The sequence below is a fragment of the Gymnodraco acuticeps genome, unplaced genomic scaffold, assembly GCF_902827175.1.
Source record: "Gymnodraco acuticeps unplaced genomic scaffold, fGymAcu1.1, whole genome shotgun sequence".
In the NCBI taxonomy this organism is placed as follows: domain Eukaryota; kingdom Metazoa; phylum Chordata; class Actinopteri; order Perciformes; family Bathydraconidae; genus Gymnodraco; species Gymnodraco acuticeps.
The window spans coordinates 1-9,928 of record NW_022991049.1 but is presented as its reverse complement, the minus strand read 5'-3'; the positions used below and the strand labels follow the sequence as shown (position 1 = coordinate 9,928).

The 9,928-nt window shown below is 45.6% G+C and overlaps 1 long non-coding RNA gene across 1 annotated transcript; it reads right to left on the bottom strand.

Moving 5' to 3' along the window:
* Window positions 1-226: 226 nt before the first annotated feature.
* Window positions 227-6,612, bottom strand: LOC117559873. The gene is made up of 3 exons (XR_004571068.1): window positions 6,554-6,612; window positions 490-692; window positions 227-319 (listed from the first exon to the last, which is right to left on the bottom strand). It is a non-coding gene; the product is annotated as an uncharacterized LOC117559873 (long non-coding RNA).
* Window positions 6,613-9,928: the final 3,316 nt, after the last annotated feature.

Here is a 9,928-nt window from a genome sequence, read left to right as displayed (position 1 = left end):
AAGAGGGAGCGATCAAAGTAAACATCCTAAGCCTGCTTCCTCCACACTGGGAGTGCTGTGACCACTTTTCCATTGCATCTTATGAGCGGTTGGGTTCTTTTGGTTCCAGCCTATGCACGCATACTGGTTCTTATCAATGCGACGTTGTTTGATAAGGGTTAAAGTCAGGCCAGACATGGAACCTGACCTCCAGGAATTCAACTGTACCTTACTCATCTTTTCCCACGTTCACCTGCTTCGTCCTCAGAGCTCAGATCAGTGGTTGGACATCCAGTAGTCACATACTTTTCTTCGTATCGTTTGGCCTTTTCCAATGAGTCTGTAAAAGAAAAAGCATAAAATAATAGGATGACATTTTACTGACTAGTCTCACTTGTGACACATATGTCATATGTGGTATGGCACCACACACATTCAAACTGCCATCCATAAAACGTGTGGATACCTATATACTTGAAAATAGACAATAGTAATGCAGTGACTACTTACCACAAGTAATCAAGAGCCGGACATTCGCATATGTGGTCCATCCTTTATGGGCCGTCATGTGTTCTTTAAGGGCCTTCAAATACATGTTTTTTGGGGGCCATAACAATTTACCTTCCTTTAGACTGAACCAGCTGGCAAGAACTGTTGCAGCTCCGCCATTTGGAAAAAGTACAACGGCCCAAAGCACCACCTCCCTTTCCATTCTGTATACAATAAAGGAAATAATGTAAATGATTAAAAAAAAAACCTGCTCATAAATCATAAGATGTCATTTACTCGCCCAGCAGTATGAGCGGTATGCTACTGCATATGAGCTATTGGAATAGCTATGAGGCCATTTCCTTCTGACTCTGGATACAGAACACATTTACGTTTGATACATCCAAGTTTACCAACCCCGATATTGTCACACAACTCTCTAACCTTGTCTGTACCTATGCATGAGGACTCGCAGGGATAGGTGTAATATGATTCTTGGTGTCTGAACCTTTTGTAGATCACATATACCTCATCTTCTTCCTGGACTATATTCTGCACTACTGCAATACTATGTCCCACCTCAATACAATTATCCCCCTGCTTTGTAGAAAGGTAAAACGACTACTGGAGACCTTTGTGTACTGTACAGCAACACCGAAATGTTGAGGGAGTGGACCATCAGTGTGGATTTTCTGTAAGACTGGTTCATCTGTTGGTAATGGAACCTCACAACGTGGCTGTTCTGACAACCTTTTGACCACCTGTTGTAGAGGTTGGTGTGGCTTGCGTAAAAGATGCTTTATTTGGCCAAGATAATTCTCAAAAGGGAATCCTGAAACATTATCTAAAGGTCCAAATTGTTTGTATTCATTGGCTAAATGTATAAGCTGGTGTACACTGAACACAATCTGATCCCTGCCATACAACTGTCCAAAGTGTTCCACAAAGGAAATCATCAATCTATGCGCTAATTCAACCTTTTGGCCAGAAATTCCAGGAGACAAAAACAAATACATGGCCACTGAAAACAACATAAAGTTGTCATAAATCTCACTGGGAAGGCAATCCTTCAGAACTACAGGGACAGTATGAAGGATCGGAGCTCTGTAGCTTTCCAACGATCCAGCTCATTCAAACCCCTTGGCTTGCGATTGAATTCACAAGGGGTGTGGGAATGTAACCCCAGCAGTTTGCTTGATATACTGTTAACAGTTTGTGAAGGAAGCCTAGTGGCTAGATTGCCCTTTAACCACATATTCAACAGTTTTCTCATCACACCAAGACAACAGAGGTGCATATAATCTATTGGGAATGAAGAAACCATCTTTACTGTCCCTGTTAAAGGACTGAGTGTCTGTTTCAAGTGATGTTCTTCATCAATCATATCACAATAACTTGAGTCTGTCCTGAGCCTGACATTTGTTTCAGGATAAGTCATTTTCTTCCTCCACACACCATGTTGATCACACTTGTCACACCCTGAATAGCCATTATGTGACTTGATATTCTTAACGTAGGCTCTGGCTGGAGCATCACACACAAATGAGGAAACCAGAACTTTCAATCGGTTACCATTATGAACAACGCCATTAGCCAGTACATTTTTAAGGTCGCTAATAAATTGCTGCAGATACTCAACACACTTGGGCTTGCTTAAACCACAAAAGATACCGACAATAAATGGGGACTTAGTATAATCACATTTCAGAATTGCAAGTATAGGCCAGAATTGAAGTCTTGAACTCTTAAAGAGAGGGAGACCATCTATGTTGAACTGTAAAGTAAGAGTTCTGAGGCTCACTGGTAAACTCAAACATTTCAATCGTGAAAGTATCCCTTGCACCAATCCAAAATGGTAGTACTCGCCACCTTGCATTTGAGTGGTTGCAACATCATGTTGTGTTCTAAGCAGAGTTCTTCCATCCTTAGGGAGCATAGGGTGAAAAAGCTTTAAGATGGACAGCAGAGCAGACAAAGCAACCAGACTGATTGAGTAGGATGTTACCCAATATCTTAGGCTCCTCATAAGCAGATCCTGACTAGGCTGATGCTCGTCATGGCTGTCGGAGTCAGAATCTGATTCAACATTCCCAGCCACACTACCATCAGTATGATCATTACATTACATTACATTTAGCTGACGCTTTTGTCCAAAGCGACTTACAATAAGTACATTCGACCAGGAAGACACAACCTTGAAGAAAACAGAATCATATAAGTATATCAGGTTTCATAGAGCCAAACATTTCAAGTGCTACTCAACTGGCTTTAGGTAATCCAGTCCTTTATTAGTATATAAGTGCTTCGTTAATCGTTCTAACGCTCGAAGTGGAGTCGAAAGAGATGAGTTTTCAGTTTGCGCCGGAAGATGTGCAAGCTATCTGCCGTCCTGATGTCAATGGGGAGCTCATTCCACCATCTTGGAGCCAGGATAGCAAACCCACGTGTTTTCGCCGATGGGAACTTGGGTCCCCCTCGCAGCGAGGGCGCAACGAGTCGTTTGGCTGATGCAGAGCGTAGTGCACGCGCTGGGGTGTACGGTTTAACCATGTCCTGGATGTAGGAAGGGCCAGATCCATTCGCAGCACGGTAAGCAAGTACCAGTGTCTTGAAGTGGATTCTAGCAGTTACCGGAAGCCAGTGAAGGGAGCGGAGGAGCGGAGTGGTGTGGGAGAATTTAGGAAGGTTGAAGACCAGACGAGCCGCTGCATTCTGGATGAGCTGCAGAGGTCGGATGGCACATGCAGGTAGACCAGCCAGGAGGGAGTTGCAGTAGTCTAGGCGTGAGATGACGAGAGCCTGGACCAGAACCTGAGTCGCTTTCCTGAGTCAGCTGGGGACGTATCTTCCTGATGTTGTAAAGCGTGTATCTGCAGCAGCGGGTTGTAGCAGCGATGTTTGCAGTGAAGGACAGGTTGTTATCTAGGGTCACACCCAGATTCCTTGCAGTCTGAGTCGGGGAAACAACTGAGGTGCCGATGTTGATTGTCAGGTCAAGAGTTGGACAATCTTTTCCCGGGAGGAAGAGCAGCTCAGTCTTGTCAAGGTTGAGCTTGAGGTGGTGAGCAGACATCCACTGAGAGATGTCAGCTAGACAAGCAGAGATGCGTGCGACGACCTGGGTCTCTGAGCGGGGAAAGGACAGAATTAATTGGGTGTCGTCAGCGTAGCAGTGGTAAGAAAAACCATGCGGGCTAATGACTGATCCGAGCGAGTTTGTGTACAAGGAGAAGAGGAGGGGACCAAGAACAGAGCCCTGAGGGACCCCCGTAGTTAATTGACAAGGGTCGGACTCAGACCCTCTCCAAGTCACCCTGTAGGTACGGTCTTTCAGGTATGAGGTGAGGAGGGAAAGTGCAGAGCCAGAAACTCCAAGTTTTTGGAGAGTGCGAAGGAGGATCTGATGATTCACCGTGTCGAATGCAGCAGACAGGTCCAACAGGATGATGACAGAGGAGAGGGATGCAGTTTTGGCAGTGTGCAGTTCCTCCGTGACAGCAATGAGAGCAGTTTCTGTGGAGTGACCTGCCTTGAAACCAGACTGGTGCGGATCCAGAAGGTTGTTCTGATTGAGATAACAGGAGAGTTGTTTAAAGACAGCGCGTTCAAGTGATTTAGACAGGAACGGGAGGAGAGAGACAGGCCTGTAGTTTATAACATCAGACGGGTTGAGAGTGGGTTTCTTTAGGAGAGGGTTTACTCTTGCCTCCTTGAGACTGTTTGGAAAGTGACCAGAAGTTAGAGAAGTGTTGATGAAATGGGTGAGAAACGGTAGAATATCAGGAGCGATAGTCTGAAGGAGGTTTGAAGGGATAGGGTCCAGAGGACAGGTGGTAGGGCGGGCAGAGGTAATGAGGGTAAGAACCTCACTTGGAGAGAGAGGGGAAAAGGAGGTTAGTGTGTTGGTGGAAGGAAGGTCTGGTGACCCAGCGGTGAGTAAAGGTGAGTCAGAAAAAGAAGCGCGAATATCATTAACCTTTTTTTCAAAGTGGGTAACAAAGTCGCTTGACAGAAGTGAGGAGGGGGGAGGAGCTTTTGGAGGGTCCAAGAGGGTGGAGAAGATGGAAAATAGTTTTTTAGGATTGGAATAGGAAGATTGGATCTTATCTTGAAAGAAAGTGCTTTTTGCCTGAGAGATCGAAGCAGAGAAAGAGGAGAGGAGAGCCTGATAGGTTAGGAGGTCGTCACGGTGTTTGGATTTCCACCATTTCCGCTCTGCTGCCCTAAGGACGGTTCTATTAGCACGCAGTGCATCATTTAGCCAGGGAGCCAGAGGGGACTGACGAGCCTGCCGAGATGTCAGAGGACAGAGCGAGTCCAGAGTGGATGAGAGAGTAGAGAGGAGAGTTTCTGCAGCAGAGTTTGGAGGCAGTAGTTGGAACGAATCAGAGGAAGGGAGGGCTGAGAGCACCGACGAGGCAAAGGTAGAGGGAGAGAGGGAGCGAAGGTTACGGCGGACAAGTGTAGGATGGGAAGAGATTAGTTTGTTATGTTTGGAAAGGGATAGAGAGAATGAAATGAAGAAGTGATCGGATGTGTGGAGCGGGTTTACAGAGAGGTTAGAAGTAGCGCAGTTCCTTGAGAATATGAGATCAAGGACATTGCCAGCTTTATGAGTCGGTGGGGACGGAGAGAGTGAGAAAGCAAAGGCGGTTAACAGAGATGTTAGTTCGTCTATCTTCCCCATCTGGAGGTTGAAGTCTCCGAGAAGTACAGCGGGAGGGCCAGTTTCAGGGATGTGTGAGAGGAGATGATCTAATTCCTCCAAGAAGTCCCCCAAGGCGCCTGGTGGACGGTAGAGAACAACAATGGTTAACTGTATAGGATGGGTTACTGTGACGGCATGGAACTCAAAGGTGGAAGGAGTAAAGTTAGGTAGCTTGAAGAGGGAAAAGCTCCATTTGGGAGAGAGCAGGAGACCAGTGCCACCTCCTCTGCCAGTGGGTCTGGGTGTATGGGAGAAGGAATATGCAGTGGAGAGAGCTGCTGGGGTGGATGTGTTGGATGGAGTAATCCAGGTCTCAGTGAGAGCAAGGAAATCCAGAGACTGCAGGGAGGTGTAGCCAGAGATGAAGTCAGCCTTAGGAACAGCTGACTGGCAGTTCCACAGGCCACCTGAAACTAGATGATGGATCTCAGTGGAGCACGTGGGATAGACGAGAGCAGGCCGGTTATATCGATTACGAGATACACGGGGCCAGTGATAATTGCGAGAAGACACATGAACAGGAATGGAGAAAATACACATGATTATAGCATGAGGGGCTAAACAACAAAAGTAAAAATTAAAAACGCCAACGATACTTAGCTCAATCAAAGTAGGATTTGCCTCCTCTTTGCCTCCCTCGTGACTCCTGTAGGACTCTAATGTCTTTGTCAGTCTTACTCCTGTAGGACTCTAATGTCTTTGTCAGTCTTAGCCTGTCTGCCGCTGAAGCTGCCGCTCCAGGAAAGAGCTACCCGAAATGGACGCCTGATTGCTCAGTTCTCACAGCTGAAGTTAATTAGTTAACTATCTACAGCTGATGGGCGACAATAGACTGGCCCTGCCTATGTTAATAATGCAGGCTTGAGTGCTGAGAGCTGTAAAGCAGGTTTCGCCTGAGCAGATCTGAGATTTAAAATCTCTCAAAAGCGATTTAGCCGTTTTAGCTACAGTAACAATTATACAGAGTCGAATAAATGAAACCGAGAAGTCTAATTAAACAAGAATATAACTTACAGTGGTTGCTGCGTCAATAGGTAATGTTGTCACCGGGTCCAGATGCACACAGATCATTGATCATTTCCCATTTGTACATGATCTGATTCAACGTCATCATCTCCAGCTAAACTACCATCAGTATGATCATTTTCCATGTGTACATGGGAAGCTAGTGGTGTATCTAGTTGGGAAACGTGTGAGATTCTGAAGGGTGGTTCCCTATTCACACAGGGGTCTAAATGTGACTTGTTATTATAAAGAGTTTCCTCGTATTCCTTAAGGATATCTTTCTCCATGTCCCTTACAGTTCTGATGACTCTACGTCTTTTAGACCAATAAGAAGCCATCTTAGGTAAAGAGAGGTGGCGCTGCTATAATTACTTTACTTGGCCTTGTGTATTGCAGTGATCCCCTTGACTCGTCTTGTAGTATAATCCTGAAAATGGAGGAAAACAAAGCAGATTAAAAAACAGTATGCATAAACTAACAGTACAAATATATATCAGCCTCCTGGTGCAATGCAAATATAACTGTACTGACAATTCCCTAGAATTACACGTTTTATTCCATGGGTCTTCAACCAGGAGTCCAGGACCCCTAGGACATACATTTTACCCAAATATCCTATATGATGCTTTAGCTTGACTGTATCAGACCAACTTTGATGTCATTTCTGTAGGATGTAGGGGTGCCAGAAACTGACCAGGATCTAAATCGGCGGGGTCGGTGTGTAGCAAGCTGCAGCAGCAGTCTGCGCAGGCTGCGCTGCTGGCTTCCTCCAAGTTTTACAGTCAAAACTGGTGTTGTGACCAATGGCCATTTACAATTATTAATACTATTACTATTATTAGTCTATATTTTAGTTGAAACTAAGACAGAAAAAAAAACATAAATAATAAAAAAATATATAAATAAAATCGAATTTTAAAAATAATCTTCGATTATGGAGACTGTAACGAATAATAGATTAATCGCTGGCATCCCTAGTAGGATGGTAGTTTAATGTCAGATTGTGTTAGCTAGTGTATCTGCTGCGTTAGCTAGGTGCTAGCCAGGGCAAGAAAATATCAACTGCGTCATGCGATTAACTGTTTAATTAATTTATGATATAGGCCAGGCATCCTCAAACTACGGACTCTGGTCCGGATCCGGACCGAACCACCACTGTCTCCGGACTCTGAGCAAATTATACTTTTCATATGTATTATCTCTCTGTATTATATGTGAGACATCGCCACAACGCATTCGCAACGAGTCAAAATTATCCGCTATGTCCACTGCAAACAGCGCTCTGCATGTCTGACTGTTCCACTGTGTTCCACCTGTGTCTGTCAACGCCTTGGTCCAATCACATTCAGCATCCAGTCAGCGTTTTTTCCCCCCAAACAATCTGCGAATCAGAGGCACAGTAGGGCGGGTCTTCGCGGAATGCGGGTGGGAAAAATGTGTGTGTCTCTTTCAACCTGTCTAAGTCAGAGCGAGAATTAAAAATAAATAAATTCAGAGCGAGAGTTAACAGCTCATCTAGTTCCATCTGTACTGTAGCTAGTAGCCTAGTTTCACCTACCGGGGTGGCAACTGACACCCTAAAAATAGGCCTTGCCACCCCAGCTGCCACCCCAGTTGGCAGCTTTGTTTTGAAAGAAAAGTTGTGGCTCATCGGACATTTATGAGAGAAAGTCTCTAATGTCCGAGTGCAAGTGAATGCAGCACAAGATGCACGTCATGTAACCCCTCCCCCGGTCCTGGCGCGAGCGTGGACATACGATTGGCGGCGATTTCATTTTTAACTGGACGGCGCAAAACGAGAAGCATTCGGACCCAAGCACTGAAGGAATGAGGTATTTGCGGTCTACACTGACAGAGAAGAGACTGTCAGTTTGGCTGTACTCAGCATTGTATCAAAACGCACTAAAGCTGTTGATCTTAATACGTTTGTGAGGCGTTTTGCTGAACAAGATGGTAATCGCCGCATTCAGCTGTAATAGACATGTCAACTTGATGCTCTGCTCACGGATGAGCATACACAACTATTAAGATGATGACCTTACGTATGTAAATATATTTTTTTCTTTGAGGGGGTCTGCCCCCAAAAAACTGTTTTAAGTCCTGAGAAAGTCAAATAAGACGGTGTGTAAAACTACACTGCCCAGCCAAAAAAAAGTAACCACTTTGATTGAACTAGGCCAGTAGGTAAGGACTTTCCACTGGATAATAACTGAAGTATAAAAGAATGCATGACTGAAGTGATGGAGACCATGTTGAAGGCAAACAAAAAGAGGAAATAACAGGTCAAATCAAGCAAATCCCCCTCTCAGATTCCACAGCAACCAGAAGAACATATACTCAGTGGCGTTTCTAGGTGTACAAAACTGGGGGGGCAGAAAGAGGTCGGGGGAGAGAGAGAGAGGGGGGGGGGGACAGAGAGAGGGAGGAGAGAGAGAGGGGGGACAGAGAGAGGGGGGGAGGAGAGAGAGAGGGGGGAGTGTCAAATTACATACTGAAGACCACAGGAGCAACACTGTGAGCGCATACATTTACGTACACAGCGTGGGGATGTCATAGTAATGCACCTTCATACATGGAGTAAAGGTCACCATCACAAAGTAATTCTTAACAATAACAACAACCGTAATGCTTTAGCATTAAAACACCATAGACTGTAAATATAAGGAAAACACAGACACTCATCATCGAGGTCACAATATCAATCGATCCAGCAGAGGCAAAACACAGAAGATCAACAAAATATATGACATAAATGAACTTACCAAAGCTGAAGGCTCACTTGAAAAGAAAAGCGGCACGGCGGTCCTTCCTCTGACAGAATGTGTCTATCACTTTGGGGATGAAGTCCTGTAGTTGCTGGATCAACTGGCTTTCAATTGAAAGCATGGCCAATGCGTTAAGTCGCGGCTGTCCCATGGTGTTGCGAGTGAAAGTCTTTATCCTTTTGAGGGTGGAAAAGTTCCTCTCTGATTCGGATGTCGTCATCGGAGTTGTCACTATTATTTTGACCAAAATAACAGTCTCAGCAAACGTTTCCTCCAAGTTGTTCTCGTGAATGGATTTCAACAGAGACAGGGCAGTGTTTCCAGTGTGAAGCTCACTGTGGCGGTAGAGCGTGGTCAGCTCAGACTTCAACTTCTCCTTGTTCCCAACGCAGGCCACAGTTTCACGGCGCAGTCAAGCTCAGGTGTAGGAAATGACAGGACATGCTGTGGGAAGAATGAGCTGTCAACAAGCTTTGCAGCGATCAAATGGTCACTCTGTGAGAACCTCTGTTCCACCCTGTGAGATGACTGTGTCACAAGCCTCCTTCATCACCGGCGCTGTGCTGCTGACTCGTCGGCCTGGCTCGTCTGTTCCATCATGAGCAGTGGCGGCCAATGCATCAGTTTTCTGCCTCATTTTCTGAACATTTTCCTTGAAACGGCAGAGCGCGCTGTTGATCCCAGGTGCATCGATGCTTCGTTTTTGCAGAGTGTTGTATAGAACATCCACTTCTGGCATAAGCAACGAAAAAAAACTCCAGGAGCTGCATAAATGCTCGGTCCCGCAGTTTCTTTGACAGGCCGTATGCCTCACTTATGGTGACCGCATCCCATCCTGGTTGTGCGCGTATATGCTTCATACACTGAAGTAGTGCATCTCGGGTCTCCCAAACCGCGTTCACAGTTCTGCTTTTAAAGTTCCATCTCACAGCCGGTGGCCGTGGGATGCGTCTCTGTGTTGCCTCTGCAAGAGCTGCAACAC